The 22,495-nt window shown below is 43.1% G+C and overlaps 2 long non-coding RNA genes across 4 annotated transcripts in view; one reads left to right on the top strand and one right to left on the bottom strand.

The window, feature by feature from the left end:
• Positions 1–22,495, top strand: part of LOC139023852 (uncharacterized) — a 278,919-nt gene that overhangs the window by 65,544 nt on the left and 190,880 nt on the right. The window lies entirely within an intron of this gene.
• On the bottom strand, positions 11,656–21,617 carry LOC139023853 (uncharacterized). Of its 3 annotated transcripts, none has more exons than XR_011475050.1 (4): positions 21,466–21,617; positions 20,659–21,065; positions 20,481–20,553; positions 11,656–17,539 (listed from the first exon to the last, which is right to left on the bottom strand). It is a non-coding gene; the product is annotated as an uncharacterized lncRNA (long non-coding RNA). The 3 variants fall into 3 exon arrangements; XR_011475049.1 differs by lacking the exon at positions 11,656–17,539 and adding an exon at positions 19,979–20,270 and having other exon boundaries at positions 21,466–21,616; XR_011475048.1 differs by lacking the exon at positions 11,656–17,539 and having other exon boundaries at positions 19,975–20,553; positions 21,466–21,615.

Below are 22,495 nucleotides of genomic sequence, written 5' to 3'. Positions count from 1 at the left end.
CGTTATCTGTTTCCACAGAGTTTAGGCCTGGTAACGCAAGAATGTGGCCCAGTGCTATAGTACATTGTTTTTGAGGGCAAGAATAGCTGGGGAACAGGAATTCACTGTAGCAGGGTTAGTGTGTGTGTGTGTGTGTGTGTGTGTGTGTGTGTGTGTGTGTGTGTGTGTGTGTGTGTGTGTGTGTGTTTTTGTACACACGAGTGCATACGTGCCTGTGTTCTGTGACACATAAACATGTCACCGCAATTGTCCTCCCAATAACGGAAACATGGATACATGTGTCCCTTTTTAATCCCAAAAGATCTCACACGGTGACAACAAAGCGTCCACAGACAGTAGAGCTGTAAAAGTCATCCCAATTTGATTTAAAAACTTCACACTCAACACAAGCAACATGGCTCAACGCTCACGCTGGCTTTCATTATCGACTTTTGGAACTATTTACAGCTGTTGTTTGTTTCTTCTAAATTCCCTCTGTAGCCACTAATTTAGCTACCTCAGTTCATTTCCATGCATGACATAGTCCCCATTAGAAACGAAGTAGTATATTATATTCCGTTCCTCCCCCTCCTAAACCTAAAATCACTCCTGCTGTTACTGAATCCCTCCAGCTTGTCTGTCTGTCAACCCTGGTTCCCATAGCAATTAGAGGGGAACACTTACCGGTGCACAATTACCGACGCTCTTGAAACGCGGGCCTAACAACAACTCAAATGTAATTGTCACCGCCGCGTTCAGATAAGAAATCAATCGGTAATGGTTGATTTGTGTGATGGATTGATTGCTTGGTGATAAAACTGTTGCATAGAGACAATGTGTGGCTGTCGTAGGTTATGGCGGGGTCGTGACCTCTATTCAGAGTGCTGTATGTTGAAGGGTGCCCGTCTACATAGTCCACTGAATGGGACAGAGACCATATAAAGAAGACAGGACACCATATGACACATTAGGAGGATGATATAGGCCAGTACACGATGTATAGGCTTATTCTACAACTGTCAGATGTAGGTGGCCTAAAAGTGAGAGACGTTTGACATTTAAAAGACTTCTGTAATGAGAAGCTGTTTATTTAGGTACACTACAAGTAATAGCCTACAATACCTGTTGCATTAGGACTGGGAATTGCTAGGGACCTCATGATATGATATCACAATACTTAGGTGCCGATAAGATATGCATTCTGATTGAAACGATTCAATACTGTGATTCCATTGTGCAAACATATTGGTGCAGGTACAGCCAACTAGGGCAAAGATAATATACCGATATTGTCAAAACGATACAAAAATAGTATCTCAACATGTAACTGTATCGATTCTTTCCCCCATCACTATGTCTAGCCAACAAAGCCTAGGACGCGGTGTTATGTGTCTTTCTGTTTGGTGTGCGCCGGGGGAGTGATGCGTCCCCACAAGAATGTGGTTCTCTTCCTCTCGCCGCGCTCTCCGATTTCCCCGCGGGTCGCCTTATTTCACTCACACGCTCAAGGAGCTCAAGGAGCTGTCGTTGGAGGAATCTGGAAAACACCAGCAGGGAATGAGAAGAATTTCTGCCTTTCATTTTTCCCTTTCTTTTCTTTTCTTTTTTCTTCCTTTCTCTCCGCTCTTTACTTTGGAAGGGGCTGCAATCACTGGGCTCTCAAGTTCTTTTTTTTCTGAAAGGTGACCAACAATAACAACATCTCATAAACAATGGGGTTTGTTGATTGGGGGGTTGACAGGGAGGGTGAGTGTTATTGGCCTTGGCACTGGGTTTTGTTGGCATCAGGCGCAAACTGAAAATTTTAGACATACTGTGGGCTACATTTTAGTGTGGACTGGACTGCCTATAACTTAGCAATGTAGGGAGGTAATCAAATCCCATACATTTTCTAGACTCCCTTTCTTTCTCTCTCTTTTTATTTCTAGACGATTCTGCAGGGACTGTTATCCCTCCTGGATTCTAATTGGATAGTTAAGGTCAGTGAAACGTCACAAGTTCACATAGGCCATGATGCTTTTGTGCAAGAGATCTGAAATATTTCCCACCAATCTCATTCTCACAGAACTTCCAGTCATGAAGCAACATTGGCCAATTCTACAAACTGGGCCTTCTACTATGGCATGGTGGAGTGTGTGGGAGTTTGATGTGGGCTGAGGTTTGAGATCTGCAGGTGTTCAAGTGTGGGTGCATTCCTGTTGTCGTGGTTACAGTGCTTTCTTCGCACTGCACTTTTGTCTAGTTTGTGCTTGGCCCAAGTTTCACTTCATCATTCGTTTTTTAGTTTGTTCTTAAGCCAGTGTCCCTGTCCCTAAGACATAGTGCAGGTGACGTGAACATGTATCAATACAAATGTATTGAAAATTATAAACTGGGTGGTTTGAGCACTGAATGCTGATTGGCTGACAGCCATGGTATATCAGACCATATATGACAAAACATTTATTTTCACTGCTCTAATGGTAGCCAGTTTATAAAAGCAATAAGGCACCTCAGAGGATTGTGGTGTATTGCCAATATACCACGGCTAAGGGCTGTAATCCAGGCACTTCGCGTTACGTCATGCATAAGAACAGCCGTGGTATATTAGCCATATACCACACCTCCTCATGCCTTATTGCTTAAATATTCCCCAAAGAATAAAACACGAATTGGTTTTCTTTGAAAGCAATACACCTAGGTAGATTATAGGCCTACTGAGCACATAAGACCTCTGTCACTGTCTGAGCAAAGAGCGACACCTTGTGGACATAATTTGTATCACATTCAATGCACTTCAAGACAAGTACCTTGTAGCAATTTCAAGTGGACCATTGTTCTAAGTGCTTTCAACGTTATTCATAGAATAAAGTAAGCATCCATCCACCCAATCACACAGGCACACATGTAGCATTCACTCACACAAACACACTGCAACTGGGGATTCAGCATCTTCAATGGACAGTCTTCCTCAGCATCAGTGTCTTCTTTTCCATAGCGCGGTCATCACGTAGGCTTGTAGGGATCAGACCATACTTTCACAGTTGAAAATAAATGAAAAGTATGTGTATGTAGCTCAGCTAGTAAGGTTACTGGAGACCTCGTGCTGCTTCATGGGTGCTGAGAGGGGATCCAATTAATACGTTGTAGCTTTTCAATAGTAAGGCATCGTAACCTTCCATTTGAGCTGGCTTTTAAGTCTACTTATCCACTGGTTGCACGTCTTCTTGGTTGACTCCCGCTCGGTTTGCTCTCTGTACTTGCTCTGCAGACAGGCGAGGAAGAGTTTTTCAATAGCGTAGAAAGTAAGGGTAGACACACTATGACAGCTGGATTCAACCCTGTGTATACTACCTACCACATGTGCGTATAAAAATCTGACCTCTTGGCAGACACTGTAGTATGCTTGTAATTGCATAGCATTGGATGATACAGTAGCCTGTCTTTCGTACAGTATTAATACAAGTACCATGTTGACCAGACCGGCATCTGCCTACGCCATTGTGTGCATGTTGATTTTGTCTATCCCCCAGAGGCGTTCATGACACGCAGGTTAAAATACCAAAACCAACTGCGAACCAACTATATCATATTAATTTGGGGACAGGTCGAAACACACATGAAACATTCATGGACATTTAGCTAGCTTGCTGTTGCTAGCTGATTTGCAAGGGGTGGAAAAAGTACCCAATTGTCATACTTGAGTAAGATACCTTAATAGAAAATGTCTCAAGTAAAAGTGAAAGTCATCCAGAAAAATACAACTTGAGTAAAAGTCTAAAAGTATTTGGTTTTAAATATATATACGTAAGTATCAAAGGTAAATGTAATTGCTAAAGTATACTTAAGTCTCAAAAGTTAAAGTTAAAGTATAATTCATTTCAAATGACTTATATTAAGCAAACCAGTCGGCAACATTAATTATTTTATTTTTTTAACGAATAGCCAGGGGCGTACTCCAACACTCAATAATAATAATTTCAATAATCAACAATAATTTACAAACAAAGCATTTGTGTTTAGTGAGTCTGTCAGGATGTTCTCTTGATAAGTGCGTGAATTGGACCATCTTCCTGTCCTGCTAAGCATTCAAAATGTAACTAGTACTTTTGGGTGTCAGGGAAAATGTATGGAGTAAAAGTACATTATTTTCTTTAGGAATGTAGTGAAGTAAAAGTAAAAGTTGTCAAAAAAATAAATAGTATATTAAAAGTACAGATACCCCCCCAAAATACTTAAATAGTATTTTAAAGTATTTTTACTTAAGTACTTTACACCACTTCTAATTTGTCCTTGAAAATATCCTGAAATACATATGGTTCTTTTTTTTTGCTGGATCTTTGTAGAATTTTGACCCATGTTGAGTGAGTCATACAAAATCGTGTGTTCTTTAGTCTGACAATTAATCCACAGATAAAAAGGGGAAACCTAGTTAGGTTTGAGTTTGTTTTCTTTGAAAAATCTCTCCTTGTTCATCTTGCTTCTTCTTCTTCTTCTTCGATATAATGACGGTACGAAACAAACTTTAAAGGTGCTTGCCGCCACCTACTGTGCTGGAGTGTGTGGGAAATCACGGTTTACAACATTAGCTCCACATTTCTAAATCCTCCTACCTAACTCAGTACTTCTGAGAAAAAAAGAGCCCTACTAACTTCTAATAGACCCTACCCCATCCCCAAAATACCTTCCAAACCCCCCCAACACATGCTCCACCGTTTCATCAACCATACACTCCCGACACAAACCATTCACATGCTTGCCAACCATGTAATGACGAGTTCAATATACAATGTCCTAAGCGCAATCGAGCAAACACCACTTCTTACTTCCAAATCTGACCTTTGAATAATTGCTCTACCGACCTTTCTTTGGAGGGCATATAGACTCTGGCCCTTGGGCTCAGAGTCCAATCTCTTCTGCCACACATCTATCAAAATGGCTCTGATCTTTATATCTCATTTTAAAGCTCTTTTGGCTTATGGTAAACAAATTAATTCCCTTCCACACCCAAATGGGTTGGAACCCAGCAGAATCTCACTACTACACCCAGTCTCTCAATTCTCCATAATAACATTAATGCTTCCATTAGTAGGTCACTCATATTAGATTTGCCAGATGAGAAACTATTCAATACAGACAGGGAATCTCAGCATACGGTAATTCTGACAGGTTGAACGTCCTCCACCCACTGGAGGGCAACTACTATCGGCAACATTTCAACTGTCACGCCTGCTCCTGCTCCCCCTCTCTGGCGCTCGAGGGCGCCAGGCGGCCCATCATTACGCACACGTCACCATCATTACGTGCATCAGTGGACTCACCTGGACTCCATCACTTATTGATTGCCTCCCCTATATCTGTCTATTCCTCAGTTTCATCCCCTTGTCAGCAGTCATGTCGTTTTGTTTCCCCTGTCCAGACGCTGTCCTTGTTTTGTTTCATGTTGGTTATTTATTCAATATTCACGCCCTGTTCTTGCTTCTCGTCTCCCAGCATCTGTCCTCACAGAATGCTGACACCACAATATTGGAAGCATCAGGGAGTTTTTTTGTTTTTTGTTGGTGATATTGGGTCCGGGTGCCGCTGCCGAAGGAACTGGGGGTGCCTCAGCTGGCTCGTCAGGCTTCCATACCTTAGCTGGTTTGAGATGGTTTTCTTGCCTCGGTTGGCTCGGCAGGCTCCCATCCCACGTCATACCTCAGCCAGCTCGTCGGGCTCCCACGCCTCAGCCGGCTCGTCGGGCTCCCACACCTCAGCACGCTCGTCGGGCTCCCACGCCTCAGCACGCTCGTCGGGCTCCCAGCACTCAGCACGCTCGTCGGGCTCCCACGCCTCAGCACGCTCGTAGGGTGGCGCCCCTAGACGGGGGGGGGGGGGTACTGTCACCACGCCTGCTCCCGTGCCAAGCGGCCCGTCATTACGAGGGTGCCAAGCGGCCCGTCATTACGCACACCTGTCACCATCGTTACACGCATCAGCGCTTTTTTGGACTCACCTGGACTCCATCACCTATTGATTGCCTCCCCTATATCTGTCTATTCCTCAGCGTGTCTATTATGTAGCAAGCTAAAAACACAGAGCCTAACGTTAGCTAGATAGCTATAGCTGCTAGGAGGATGTCATGTAATGTCATTGGAGGAGATGGTGAGTGACTGGCTTTTTTGCCTCACCGTTTTTTGGTGGCTACACAGCTAGAGATGCACGTGTCATTTGGTTAGCTCGCAAGAACTTGAATGACTCCCTTACGGAAAGAAAATGCAGTCAGAGTGCTGTATAACTGAAGTATAACTGTAGTTAAAGTGCAGTATAACTGCAGTATGCAGTTTTTTTTACTGCAGTAATTTTCCAGTGTTACTGGAGATACAGTGCAGTATAACTGCAGAACACTGCAGTTATTCTGCAATTAGTGCATCCAAAATACAACAGTCGATAGCAGGTACTGCACTTTTACAGCAGTTTAAAAACTGCTATCTTTTTTTTGTGAGGGCTGTTATCCAGTTAGCATATCTCTTGTGTTCGCAAATTCACTCTGGCTATCTGCTCCAATTTCAGAGCACTCTCGTCTGTGTGCCAGAGCGCAGAATAACTGATGAATTTACAAATGCGCAACACCCACAATATATGATCGGTGTCAGTAAAGATAGTTAGTCATGAATGCTCTAGACAACATGTAAACAGCCTAACCAGCTCTGCTACGGGGAGTAAAATGGTCAGTGAGGTGTTCATTTGTGTCTGGAAGTACATTATATCCCAGACAACACACATGCAGTGCCTTCGGAAAGTGTTCAGACCCCTTGACTTTTTCCATATTTTGTTACGTGACAGCCTTATTCTAAAAATGGATTCAAAAATAAAATACATCCTCAGAAATCTACACACAATGCCCCACAATGACAAAGCAAAAACAGATTTTTAGACTTTTTTGAAAATGTATAAAAAAAAAAAACTGAAATAACTTATTTACATAAAAATTCAGACCCTTTGCTATGAGACTCAAGATTGAGCTCAGGTGCATCCTGTTTCCATTGATCATCCTTGAGATGTTTCTTCAACTTGATTGGAGTCTCTCAGCACATATCAAAGCTGCAGGCTAAAGTTAAATCTAGACTTGGTTTCCTCTATTGTAATTGTTCCTCTTTCACCCCAGCTGCCAAACTAACCCTGATTCAGATGACCATCCTACCCATGCTAGACTACGGAGACGTAATTTATAGATCGGCAGGTAAGGGTGCTCTCGTGCTGCTACCATGTTGTGCTTCTGCCATGTTGTGTTGCTGCCATGCTGTGTTGTCATGTGTTGCTAATATGCTATGTTGTCTCACTCTTTATGTAGTGTTGTGTTGTCTCTCTTGTCTTGATGTGCGTTTTGTCCTATATTTGTATTGAATTTATTTATATTTTTAATCCCAGCCCCCGTCCCCGCAGGAGGCCTTTTGATAGACCGTCATTGTAAATAAGAATTTGTTCTTAACTGTCTTGCCTAGTTAAATAAAATCAATTGAATTGATTGGACATGATTTGGAAAGGCACACATCTGTCTATATAAGGTCCATAGAGCTGGGGAAGGGTACCAAAAAATGTCTGCAGCATTGAAGGTCCCCAAGCACACAGTGGCCTCCGTCATTCTTGAATGAAAGAAGTTTAGAACCACCAAGACTCTTCCTAGAGCTGGCCGCCCAGCCAAACTGAGCAATTGGGGGAGAAGGTCCTTGGTCAGGGAGGTAACCACGAACCCGATGGTCACTCTGACAGAGCTCTGCTTTAGTCATTTAGAAGATACAGCTTATAGTAGTGGGTACATACATTTTAATACTTTTTCCCCCCTACTGGGCCTATAAGTGATTCTGGGTAAATTAAGATTCAAGTTAATGTCAACTTTATTAGGCTATTGCTATACCATCAAGTTCATAAAATAACAACACAGAGAAGAGAAAAACAAGGAACAGAGAAAAAGAAATATAACTTATGCAGTGGGTGTGTGTAAGGCGTGCATACTGGCGGTAGAGAAGTCAGGCGCAGGAGAGCAAAGACTGTGTTACAACGTGCAGTTTAATGATAAAGATCACCGTGAAAAAAAAAAATACATACAATGGGACAAAAACCCCAYACATAACGTGCAKAAGCAKAWAKAAAAAAAAAAAAAAACAATACCGGACAAAGGCATGTGGGGAACAGAGGGTTAAATACACAACATGTAATTGATGGAATTGAAACCAGGTGTGTGGGAAGACAAGACAAAATAAATGGAAAATGAAAGGTGGATCGGCGATGGCTAGAAGACCGGTGACGTCGATCGCCGAACGTCGCCCGAACAAGGAGAGGGACCGACTTCGGAGGAAGTCGTGACAGTGTGCAGTTAGTGCGATAAAGATGGAATTAAGGTTTTATTACAGGCTAAGAGCAGGGAATATGTGATGAATATATTTACAAAAAAAGTTACAATTTCAGGCATGTGGTGAAAAGAATACATGGGACAGGTACAGTAATCAGAAAATGCGCTTTTATTCATTTATTTAAGCCTATAGGCTTAATACACCTTTTCTAATAAAAGTATTGTCAACAATGACCCGAAAATGTTTGACTGTCCATGGATAGGCTATGCTTAAAATATGTGAAACGTACCCCCGCGGGTGAAGAATGATTATGCGTCGAGAGAAGGCAGCATTGTGACACTCGTCCCCAGTCAGCACGCGCACGCACACCGTTGGCCGATGTATCAAGATGCGTACGCAATATGTAGTTTGGAGAGCGTTTGCATATAGGCAAGACGGCGTCGAGACATTGGAATAAAACGTTGATGCCTGGCCGACTATAAACGATGTAGAACTGTGGAATTTAGAATGTAGGCATTCTAAATAAATCTGCAAGACGTCTTGCCAAGAAATGGGTATAGATAGATAGCTACTTTGTCAGTTTGCAACAAATAATAAAATAGAAAAGCAAACCTGAATGCGATGCTCACAAGTTCTGTTAACAAAATGATCAGTTGCTTAGCTAGCTACAAATACTGTAGCTAGATAGATGGGTAATGGCATATATAAAATGTGTTAAACTGGGGGAAAAGTGTTAGAAGTGGTTTTATATACCTCCTCCATTATCCATACAGTCACACAAACACAGACCAACGGATTGGGATAACCTGGTTTGATTATCTCTTGTTCTATTCCAGGTGTAGTCGCTCTCCTGTCTGTTATTGTAAAGTGTGTGTGCATGTGTGTGTGCCCGGGCTGTGTTCAGTAGAGAACAACAGATAGTTCAGATAGAATTGAATTGTCTCGATATTATCTTACGTGTCTCGCTGCCAAGTAGGTCTAGAAATGTATCATATCATCTCTATTCATTGCATAAGGCCTATTACTATCTTCAATGTGTACATTGTTATCCACCTGAACTCAACCCTGCTGATGCTGTCCTCTATTATGTTCTTTATTGAAGCTGGGTTGTGTTCATTAGAGCACACACTATAACAAAACGTAAAAAAAAAAAAAAAGCGAAACAAGCATTTGATGCAAGCATAAGTTCAGATAGTGTTCGACCTCCTGTTTCACTGTGTTTTCTTACATGTTGCGCCTTCTGAACATTACCCTGTCCTTTATTGACTTCTTCTCTGTCCGTCTCTGTAGTGGCCTGTTGTTGTTATTGTTCTATTAACGATGTTGTCTTCTGTTCTTATTTCCCACAGTGACCTGGCTTCGTTGGGCCGGGCTGTGATGTTCTCTGGGTCCTGGTCTTGGCGGAGATGCAGAGGAAGCCTGCAGTGGAGGAGTGGCTGTGGGTGTTGAGGTGGTGCCCGTGCCAGCCCATGCCCGGGGGCCGGAGAGGGCCGAGTAGATGGCAGCTGAGCCGTTCTGCTCTGCCCTCCCTACATACACCGGTAGGAGGCAGCCACAGCAATGGCAACGGACCCAGGAACAGGTAAAGACTGGATGAGGGGCGACGGCACACAGAGAGATGCACACACTGACGTGGTACAGTACGGCACTACAACAAGCAGGCTTAACATCCCCTCCCCAAATATACACTTTACTTATTTACATAAGGCTGCAACTACCATAAGATGTTCATATCTTCTTCCTTCCCATCCTGTGATTTACATTTTAGTCATTGAGCAGACATTCTTATCCAGAGCGACTTACAGGAGCAATTAGGGTTAAGTACCTTGCTCAAGGGTACATTGGCAGATTTTTCACCTCGTCGGCTCGGGGATTCGAACCAGCGACCTTTCGGTTACTGGCTCAACTCTCTAACCGGTGATGTAATATACCTGCCTTTTAAGTCTCTCCCATCTTCTCTAACATAGTAGAGGTTAGGTCAGCCAGATAAATCATTGATGTGACTGATGGGGATCAGCGATAATTTCCCCTGAGGGGCAAGTTATGGCAACACAGATTGGAGGAGAGATATCTTCCATTGGTCTGATCTTGCCACAACATGCTCTTCCCCACACCCTCTCTCTCTCTCTCTCACACACACACACACACACACACACACACACACACACACACACACACACACACACACACACACACACACACACACACTGTACTCCCATACACATTCCTCACTGCTGCAGACCTTAGCCTGACTCCCAGTCTGTTATGGGGATGCCAAATGTTTGGAGTTGGCAAGAGCACAAATCTGTGACCATTCTACAGACACCTAGGCTTATTCCTGTACCCAACTCACACTGCACCACAAACACACACACTAACCCCACTACCTGTATATACCCCTCCTTCTAGGAGCAGTAACTGTGTGAGTCTTTCGGCCCTCATCACGGCGGAACCTGTCCGTCACTCCCGGATCCCTGACCTCCCATTGGACACACCTGCACCTAGTCACAAACACACACACACAGCCACCTGCTTGCTGCCTCTACCTCTCTGGTGAGCAAACGCACACACACACACACAAGAATACACACAGTTATGTACAGCTAACCTTGTGTGGACACACAATTCAGTCCCATTCAAAATCCTATTTTCCCTAACCCCAACCCATACCCTAACCCTAACCTTAACCCCAACCCCAACCTTAACACGAAAACCTAACCTTAACCCTAACCCTAAAACTAACCCTAGCTCCTAACATTAACCCTAAAACCTAATTCTGTAATGAACATGATAGGAGACAGAGAGCTGGTTTCAAGCGCAGAGCGCAGCAGGTGTTTATTGGAAGGGACCATAGTAGGAGGCAGGTAGCTGGGTCCAGGGGCAGGCAGAAGGTCATACACGGTAGGTCTACAAATGGCAACAGTACAGGCAGGGAATTGGCAAAAGGCGTCATGAGGGAGGCAGGCAAAAACTCGTACACAGGAGGAGTCAAGGACGAGAAAAAACAGAGCTCCGAAAGAAGTGTGTCTCAAAACAAACAATACCTCACAGTGATGGGGAGCAAGGAACTGAACAAAATAGTGTGGGATGATAACATGCAGGTGTGTGAACAGGTGATTAGAATTCCTGTGATTGGGATCTGGAGAGAGAGCTGGAAAGTGGGCTGCGTTCCAGATATCTAAGTGTTTGGGAGTGTGAGTTGGACACAGACGTTACAAATTCTAACCCTAATACTAATTCTAACCTTAACCCTAAACCCCCAAATACTAAAAAATGTCCCAGTTGGTCAAATATCTGTTTGTTTACTTCTGGTCCCACAAGTATAGTTTACACACACACACACACACACACACACACACCACACACACACACACACACACACACACACACACACACACACACACACACACACACACACACACACACACACACACACACACACACACACACACACACACACACACACACATTCACACACACACACATTCCTTCAGTCTGTTTATGTTGTCTCATCTCCCTGCAGAACTTCCATCTGATAGACTACCACCTCACTGGGATGCTGGCCAGGAGACTGCTGTTGACTGTAGTGTCATGGGTACTACACATTATATCTCTATCACTCTATATCTCCTTCTCTCTCATTCTCTCTCTATTTATTGCTAGGGGCCAGGAGACTGGTTACTACATTAGAAATTTAAAAGAGATTAAAAGGTAAAATGATCTATAAGCCATCATGAATACTTTTTCTTTACAGACCTATATTGTCACTATATCTGTCAAATAACAAAATAATATGGTACTTGACAGTTTACTGTGGAATTGTAACGGTCATAATGACATTTGACTTTTTTTTCAATAGACTGCTGGCATGAGACATGGAACCCCGGCTGTTTCTGTCTTTCATTTCTCTGCCGGAACTTGGGTTTCTCGGAGATGCAAGTAAATATAATGAAGAAACATAACGAGGAAACATCATCAACACAGTCCGAATGGTTCTACCGCAATTACAGCTGTAGAACACTGGAACTATTCTGGAATACTGGAGCTAAGGTGGCTGACATTTTTGCCATCCACTGGATGCTGGAAGACATCGGCCACAAGCTTGACCCAAGACAACTTGGATGCAAAAATGGCAGGTTGAAGACAAATGTCTTGGTCGGCCTCCCAGACATGATGTAAAATCCACTGATGCAAGTAAGACCATTAGATATGGACTATAATATCAGCAGATTTAGCCAAAGCCTTCAACAAAGTTGACCTTACAGTGGTAACAAAGTGCTTGATTCAGCTAGGAGTCAGAGAGTCCCTTATCCCCTGAGTCTGTAGATTCATCTCCAAGAGGAAGCAGAGGCTGAGGTACTTAGGCACCCTTTCAACACAGCAATATCTGACTTGTGGAGTGACTCAAGGTACAATTATTGGACCCCTTATCTACCTGGCCCTTATCAACAGCGCACTTCAGAAATTTGATCACAGGTGGAAGTGCATTGATGATATGTATAATGCAGAGTTCATTAGGGTGGGGTAGGCTCTCCAGCCTTCAACATAGTCTAGAAAATATGTGGGGTGGCAGGTAGCCTAGTGGTTAGAATGTTGGGCCAGTAACCGAAAGGTTGCTAGATCGAATCCCTGAGCTGACAAGGTAAACATCTGTCGTTCTGAACAAGGCAGTTAACCCACTGTTCCTAGGCCTTCATTGTAAGTAAGAATTTGTTCTTAACTGACTTGCCTAGTTAAATAAAGGTTGACAAAAATAAATAAAAAGTGGATGAGTGCTCCATGCAGCTCAACCCAAACAAGACCAAAGTCCTGCATGCTTGCTTTACAAACAACACACCCCCTTTGGAATCCCTGTACCTAAATGGACACACTCTGCAAACAACATCTGATATTAAACTGCTGGGATCCAGGATGACCTGAGGTGGGCCAGCAGGTGGAAAAGGGTAACCAGAAAGTCTCTGTGGCTCAGTTGGTAGAACACGCCCATGAGGCATGAAACGCCAGGATCATGGGTTCCATTCCCAAACCTGGCCCAGTCACCATCTACACCACCAACTTTGAGGCCTGTACTAAAATACAGCGCCCCTGCATGGCACTACTATCTCACCTCAATCATGACTGGACAATTGGATTGAGTAAAGAAGTGAGCATGCTGGAATATCCTTGGGCCATGATTCAGCAGCTACACATCAGCACACTCAACCCTCAACCTCTGCCCACTGATTGAGAGAAGCCTCTGCCTCCAGTTTGCCCATCTCCTCTAGTCTGACAACAGGAACTTCCTACCACAACCAATCATCACAAACTCTGGAAGAAAAACATGCCACTCACACAAACTCAGACCTGTCAGAGTAAAAAATGAAAGATCTCAAAGAATTGCTGAGGTAATTGACTCAATTATTGAACGACAACTCATTACAACATCCACAACAATAGTTCCCTAAATGTATGTTGCATGTACAGTGAGTATACAAAACATTAAGAACACCTGCTCTTTCCATGACAGACTGACCAGGTGAATCCAGGTGAAAGCTATGATCCCTTATTGATGTCACTTGTTAAATTCTCTTCAATCAGTGTAAATGAAGGGGAGGTGGCAGGCATAATGGGACCCATGTCATCAAAAAAGTTATACTTTTGACTCATCTGTCCATAGAACATTCTTCCAGGTGCTTTTTGGCAAACTTGAGTCAACTTTTTGGATGAGATGGGTCCCGTTATGCCTGCCTCCTCCCCTTCATTTACACTGATTAAAGAGAATTTAACAAGTGACATCAATAAGGGATCATAGCTTTCACCTGGTAAACTGGTAAACGTTTGACCTTTTGCCTTTCCACGACCATTCTCTTGCCTAGCCCTTTGGATTAATAAACATTGTAAGACTCCGACCATCTGCCTCCTGTGTCTGCATTTGGGTCTCGCCTTGTGCTTTGACAGATCTAATAGAAGCTGTGTGATGCTTAAGTGATGCTTAAGATGACGCACAACAACAGTTTCTACCACGATACCATGATTCCAATAACCTCCGTGGTCGAAATTAATGTAAAGTACGTCGCCATCAACATGATTACCGCTACAATCGACCTGTTCGCTACGTTCCTGCACCCAACCCACAAAAGTGTCAGAGCACAAGGGTAACAAAGGGTTGAAGGACGATCAAAACGTAGACCAATGTTCTCCAGAAGTTCCACTACGGGAAGAACTAAAGCGAGAACAATTTGAGGAAAGGGTAAAAGATAAGTCACAAGGACTAGACGGGGAATTACCGGACACCAGGTCCGCAGGAATTAACACCCATAGCAAGGACGTTAAAGTTCAAATTTCTCCCACTCTCATTCAAGACCCTATCCAGGGCCCGGTTGATCAAGAAACAAGCCCCCGGGCTTTGTCTATAGACTCTGATACAAAGGTTGCAAATAAAAAGGTCACGCTTCATTAAAGCCAAGCCCACTCAAAATCGGAAAAGTCCATCTGCTTCCACCTTGAACAGAAATGGCACATCATGTCGTTGTGAACGACCACTCCACTTTGTGGGGAATATGTCCACTAACCACGAATCTAAACGGCCATACCTGGAAACAGTCCTGGAGGACTGCTTAATAACTTGTCATGCGCTAATTGTTTCAGGTGCGACAATATCACTCATCTCTCAAACATTGTTCGATGATCTCAAAAGGGCTTTGAAGCCAACAGTTTCGAGGCTGGTAACATACACAGGGTGAACGAGCGATACGTCCTGGAAGTGTAGTTTCAGCATGACTCTCAATGTGAGAGGCGAGGTAGTCTGAGTGACCCCTCAAAGTTTAGTGTCGCGTCGTTCCACTTTTAACCAAACAACTCACTCAGACTACCTCGCCTCTCACATTGAGAATCATGCTGAAACTACACTTCCAGGACGTATCGCTCATTCACCCTGTGTATGTTACCAGCCTCGAAACTGTACCCATGCTACTTGGAGCAGACTTGATGGATCGGTTACTGCCATTGATGGATTGGAAAACCAACCAGCTATGGTCACAGGCCACAGTGCCTTCTTTACTGACCACACTGTCTTCCCCTAATGCTAGCTTCAACGCAGTCATTCATGAGGGGTATCTGTCAAAAGCACCCCTTGGGGAAAAGACGTTTAGAAACCTCTTGGTGCAGAATCCGAACCAAGGAGATATTACGATATCTCGACACATTCCATCAGCCAACCCGATTGACCATTCTTTTCATGATTTCGTGCCAGCTGTCTCTGTGAATAAGCAACTTCCCTCCTCCTTGCAGTCGTGCAATATGGTAGTTGAGATGAACTTCTCTTGCCCTTCGGACACTTCCGCAAGCACTGCGGCCGTCTCAGCAAGAAAAACATCGATGCGCAGAGTATACTTTGCTTCCGATGATACACTTTCCGCTTTGTTGGGGACTGTCACCCCTTACAATGACACTAATGGTATCAGTCCAGCAACTGACCCGATGACACCCACTGGTGAAACACTTTGCGATATCACAGACCGATATCCTCGTCTCAGTTCGCAGGTACTGAAGAGGTTGCCACACACGGACGCGGTGGTGACTGACATGCCTCGACAGCCACTGAGCGTTTTGAAGCACAAACACCAGGAGATTTGGTTGAAAGGTTACAGCCATTCTCATAACATTGCGGCCGCTGACAACTCGTACATAGGGTCCGACCTTTTCGTTTGCGCCTCTGACACCAACACCACCCGCTGGTGGGGAGGTCCCGAGACACAAAGGGGGGGAATAGTAGCCCAGACCCATGATGAGCCTCATCGAGGCCCGTGGGGGGGTCAAGACTACGGACAACACCGCACGAGGCCGCCAGAGCATAAATCAAATCTAGTTGTAAACTCCTCTACGAGAACAGTGAGGAGCAGACAGGCCCCTAGACGGGGATTATCTTAGAACACATCTAAGATAGTACTGAGGTGTACCACACTGGTCGTAAAGGAAGTCCAGTGGACTTGTCCACCTCCAAAACAAATGGCAACAATAATCATTCCTTGCCATGRGTAGGTTCAACTACAATACAACTAGTAAAATGCTCCAATCATGTGTTCCYMTAGTATAATATTTCAGAATAAATCGGTAGGATAACTGGTCCCCTTGAGTACCAGTACCAATACCAGCAACAGTCAGTCCAGCTACAATCAGTAAGAAGGTTAGAGACCTAACCAATCAAATTACCCTTGACAACAGCGACATAGGAGTCACTCAGAGTGCAACACGTGGAAGGGAATCTCCAGTGCACTCTTCCAATGGTTAACACACGTCACCATTCAGGAGGAAAATTATTAGAAGTCATGAACCATGATCACACCACGTACGACTGGTCCAATACTTAAAGAGTACTTCCGTCGTGAGGTTAGCTCCTCCGTGGATAACATAGCTATGAAATAGACTTCATACCTATCGCCACTACAATAGTGGAAGACATAGAACTACTACAGACTCCCTTGACACCAATTCTGACTGACCTCCAGGCACTGACCTGAAAATTACCTGACTACGTCAGACTCATTCTGAACAAGTTGTAATCTGCCAGGATACTTGATTTTCTTCCCTTGACATGCGCGCTTGTGTAAGCATAAACGCACATGCACAACGGAACATCCAATTAGGATTTATGCTAGGACCACTTAAGGGTCCAAGCAAAATACCAGCCTTAGTAAAGTTGAACATTTACTTCTAGGCCTTTGACTCTACAGCACTCACCAATTTTCTTCCCAGAAGTCCATAGGTCATCCATGTCGACTGCCCAAAACTAGTGCCTTACAGCTGTAAAGTTATCATATAGTTATCAACTTAGGATAGTGCCTAAGCAGCACACCAAGTAGGAAAACCCTAGATATGGCATTAGAGACAATGCCATGATAGTCATTTTGCTAGAACATTGGACGTATATAGAATACAGTCCAATTAGATGACTTTTGTGTGAGAACTATGTTTTGTATATCTTTTGTTTATGCTTTCATTCCTTTTCGGTTCAGTTCCTTTGACACGTAGGAAGTGATAGAGCCATAAACAAAGTCCCCATTCAACCATCACTTAGTGCCACAACGCCGCTCATTGGGGAATGAAAGTAATTATACTGTATATATTTCATGAGTGTGTGTGCGTTGTTAACATCTGCCTAAGTTACTACCCAGATCTTCCAGTCTGGACGACGACCAGACGACGGGTCCGGAACGGCGATCCCAAATCCGGACACCCACGGCCCATCCTTGTGGGACTGCAATGATGATCTACAAACAGGACATCACGTGGTCATGATTTTATGTTGATTTGTAACTTGCAGGACAAACAAGATCCAAACCACCAGGGGGGTGGTATGTCATGACGTTGCCCTCTTTGGGTACAGCGAACACGATTCCCCTCTCTCTGTCTCCTACACTCAGGCTGCTGCGACCTCAGGTCGTAAATTCCTAAGGAAGATCCTGCCTCATGGCCAGACAGTATAGAGAGAGTGAGTTTTCATAGAGAGAACAAAGGAACTTCTTCCACCTCACAGAACTGGAGAGCCGAACGACATTTATGTTCTGGAGAAGGTATAAAAGATCGGTGAAGAATCCAGCTATGAACTTGTCCGTTTGGTACAATTTTGTGAAACTCATGGGAGACAAAACGGCCACATTACCATAACGCTGTTTATATAATAGCCTCAGTTATGAGGCTTACATCTAATTGTTGTATAAGATGAATGAGTGAGGATGATACTGTTTGTGAAATTGTGTAATGTGATTTTGGACTGTTAAATGAAGGAAACTCCAATTCCCTTTGGAGTTTAACTAAATCAGAGGACCGCCCATGAGCACAGTTATGGTCGGGCATCATGGGACAGGCCCTTTTCTGCTCTTCCGAATAAAAACCCCACCCGGGTTTTCTATCATGCAGACCAGCTTACCTCGACAACGAGAGGGCCAAGGTTTGAGAGGAGACCAGCTTACCTCGATAACGAGAGGGCCAAAGTTTGAGTAGATGGCTGAATCTTTTATCCATACCACGTGGTTAAACTCTTAGACTATCGATACCGACAGAATAAGAACAGGTCTTTGATATGAATTACTAGTCTGCAGCTAGGAATTCGGTATCATTGAACGCGAAGACCGACAACCGCCGAAACATCTATTCTATAACGACATGAATAAATGTCATTCTGAACTATCCATTCTAACCACGACAGAGAGAGGGCTCCAACAGAAACAAACTTTTCAACAGAGATCCCGACGACACACTGAGCGTAAATATATATATCGATTGCAATTGTTCCCGGATGAGTGAGCGTTCATGTGCAAAGAATTAGCATTTCAATTGTTATAATTATCAAGGATATCAGGATCACCACTTTATTTTAAGAATGTGAAATGTCAAAATAATAGTAGAGAGAATGATTTCCAGTGGGTCAGAAGTTTACATACACTCAATTAGTATTTGTTAACATTGCCTTTAAATGGTTTAACTTAGGTCAAACTTTTCGGGTAGCCTTCCACAAGTTTCCACAATAAATTGGGTGAATTTTGGCCCATTCCTCATACTTTGGAAGTATGCTTGGAGTCATTGTCCATTTGGAAGACCCATTTGCAACCAAGCTTTAACTTCCTGACTGATGTCTTGAGATGTTGCTTCAATATATCCACATAATTTTCCTACCTCATGATGCCATCTATTTTGTGAAGTGCACCAGTCCCTCCTACAGCAAAGCACCCCCACAACATTATGCTCCCACCCCCGTGCTTCAATGTTGGGATGGTGTTTTTCGGCTTGCAAGCGCCCCCCCCCCCCTTTTCCTCCAAAAGTACGATCTTTGTCCCCATGTGCAGTTGCAAACCGTAGTCTGGCTTTTTTTATGCCGGTTTTGGAGCAGTGGCTTCTTCCTTGCTGAGCAGCCTCGATATAGGACTCGTTTTACTGTGGATATAGATACTTTTGTACCTGTTTCCTCCAGCATCTTCACAAGGTCCTTTGCTGTTGTTCTGGGATTGATTTGCACTTTTCGCACCAAAGTACTTTCATCTCTAGGAGACAGAACGAGTCTCCTTCCTGAGCGGTATGATGGCTGCATGGTCCCATGGTGTTTATACTTGCGTACTATTGTTTGTACAGATGAACGTGGTACCTTCAGGCGTTTGGACATTTCTCCCAAGGTTTAACCAGACTTGTGGAGGTCAACAATTTCTTTTCTGAGGTCTTGGTTGATTTCTTTTGATTTTCCCATGATGTCAAGCAAAGAGGCACTGAGTTGATGTCAATTAGCCTATCAGAAGCTTCTAAAGCCATGACATCATTTTCTGTAATTTTCCAAGCTGTTTAATGGCACAGTCAATTTAGCGTATGTAAACTTCTAACCCACTGGAATTGTGATACAGTGAAATAATCTGTCTGTTAACAATTGTTGGAAAAATGACTTGTGTCATGCACAAAGTAGATGTCCTAACCGACTTGCCAAAACTATAGTTTGTGAACAAGAAATTTCTGAAGTGGTTGAAAAATGAGTTTTAATGACTCCAAGCTAAGTGTATGTAAACTTCTGACTTCAACTGTATCTATGAACCTTAGCTATCATAGTTGTTGTATCGACTTCAAGTCTGAATGTGACATGCTTTAATGAAAGAAGTTCATTATCCAGATGTCATAAATACATAATACATGCATTATAAATATTATAAATGTTATATTTTATTATAAATACAAGTTCAATCTGTACTTCAATGCACATATGGTGTGCATTATAAAATAAGAGGAAGAAAGAGGAGGTGGGGAGAGAGGTGGAGAAGACAGAAAGGGAAGCAGGGAAGACAGCATATGATTAATGAATTACAGAGCTACCCTAATATTCTCTCAGTTCAACACAATTACATAGTGTCTCTAGCAGTGTCTCCTAACCAGCCTTTGGCCCCCAGTTGGCCCGAAGGTTATCTTAAGAGCGGGTGCGGTAGCGATGACGGGACTAGCTTCCTCTCTCACATCAAAACATTACTGCAGACGAGAGACAGATGGATGGAGAGAAAGCATGATTAAGCTTAGCTTTAAAAAAAATCTAATACGGTCAGCCATCAATCATTAGAGGTGAAATGCAAAACTGACCTTGGGTCATTAACTCTGGGACTACTACATCTCTATCTGTATTTCAATGTAAAGCATCTCTTTAATAATACTTCCTGTTGACCCGACCAAGTGACCTCTCACCTATGATCATGCTGTGCCCTCTGTGTCAGCCAGTTCAGATACGGGAGGGGTTCACCAACACAGATGATATAACCTAGAGGATATAGGGAGAAGGGGGGAGAGGGACGAAGTGAAGGAGAGAAAATAAGGTACTTAAAGAGACTGTGTTCAACAGGAATCTGTGTGTGTGTAGTCTCACCTGGTGACCACACTAAGTGGCTACAGAGTACTTTATGCTGAAAAACAGACACACGAGGACAAACAATAGAAGACCATTTCATTAGACTTTTACATTACCAGATCATTGTGAATTACTAAAGTATAATATCCCTTATAACAAATCATGATAACATTGGGTAGATAGATACATGTGCATGTGACAATAGCAGGATCATATCAAGGATAGCGTCACAAATGAATACATAAATACCACTTGAAGCTTGATGATGACTTGATCATTTGAATCAGATGTGTAGCGCTAAGGCAACAAAAAAATGCGCACCCCTTTGAGTTCCCAGAACCAGGACTGAGAACCACTGCTCTTCATTGGGACCTCTTCATCTACAGACAGGCTTTCACAGCTCTCTGTATCTGAGGACAGAAAACCTCACGAGAAACAGACGTCATTATACTCAAATTAGACAGCACTGAATAGGATGTTCTCTGTTCTCACTTCTAAGGACTGGAACTACACAAAGAGCCTACTCTCTTCACCCTCCTCCATGGCTGTTAGCTAGCTACCRACACATGTATTTTACAGTGTTAAATATATCAAGATAGCTAGCTAATATGAAGTTAGGTAGCTGGTCAAATGTAATTAACTTAGCTAGCTATCTACACAGTATGTAAACTAGCTAGCAACGTTGTCAGCTCATTTGAGTTAATTTGCATAGGCTAACCATTGCGATTAATGGTATTTACCATCTTCTGCTTTTTATGAATAAACAGGCATCAGGGTAAAAAAATATTACAATTTCAATGCCCCCTCTCCCACATTGTTACTTACCTTACAGATCACAAAGTCAGCCAATTTCCACTCCATTCATATGCAAATACATTTGATTCATACACTGGGTTGTCTGGCTGACATGTTTTCATTTTGTACAGGATTTCCCTTATCGACACTGAAATAATATTAGCCCTCTATTATGATTTGTAAAAACTCATAGCTCATTAGTACACCCTTGTGGTTGAATATATATCTATTGTATGTCTTATAATACAACAATGTTGAACTAACAAATAGCATCAAGGGACACATTACAATTTACAATAATGAACACCTTATGAAACAGCTGTGAAAACCCATCTGGCAGTGTTTTAGATTTAAATACATTAGCGTTGCTATTTTTTTAGTACACGTGTGTCAATTTACGTTCCGATTTTTTTGTGCACTCACATGGCAATCAGACTGAAATATTGAATTCTGGTGTGTGGAATAGAGAGGAGGCGGGTATTGTGTGGATGGAAGGTTCTGCCTGTCACTTCTTTTCATCAGGTGGTCAGTCTTGGAAGGTGGACTCGAAGAGGGAAACTGCAAAGTCCAGGCGCTGCTGCCCTCTTTCTTCTGAGTGTCTGCAGTGCTAGTGTTTTTAGTTATTCTGTGCAGCTCACATTATGTGCCCCGTATGATAGTTTTCTTGCTCATTATTCTTAGCAAATAATGATAACATGACAATAACAGTAGCTGATGTAATGAAAATTTGGAAGGTGGTTGGTAATGGACGACATCAGCTGGATCCATGTCTGGGTGTTAGGCAGAACCCCTAGGTCCTGGAGAACAGGAGCAGCGTAAAGGGAACAGGGTAGGAGACAGACGTAAACAAGCACACACACACACACAGGTTAAAGGATTATCAGGTATGTAAAAATAGTTATTGAATGGTTTAATTTAAATGTTTGATTAGACATGCAATACTGTTAATAGCAGACAGAAAGGGATACATGTCTAATTGTTTGTCCGTGGGGTTGAAAAGGGAGGTAAGGGATGGTCCCTGGAAAAGAGAGAGATAAATTGTGAGAGAAACTCCAGGGTG

The sequence above is a fragment of the Salvelinus sp. IW2-2015 genome, linkage group LG37, assembly GCF_002910315.2.
Source record: "Salvelinus sp. IW2-2015 linkage group LG37, ASM291031v2, whole genome shotgun sequence".
In the NCBI taxonomy this organism is placed as follows: Eukaryota; Metazoa; Chordata; class Actinopteri; order Salmoniformes; family Salmonidae; genus Salvelinus; species Salvelinus sp. IW2-2015.
The sequence above is the reverse complement of the archived record's forward strand: the minus strand, read 5'-3'. Positions and strand labels throughout refer to the sequence as shown.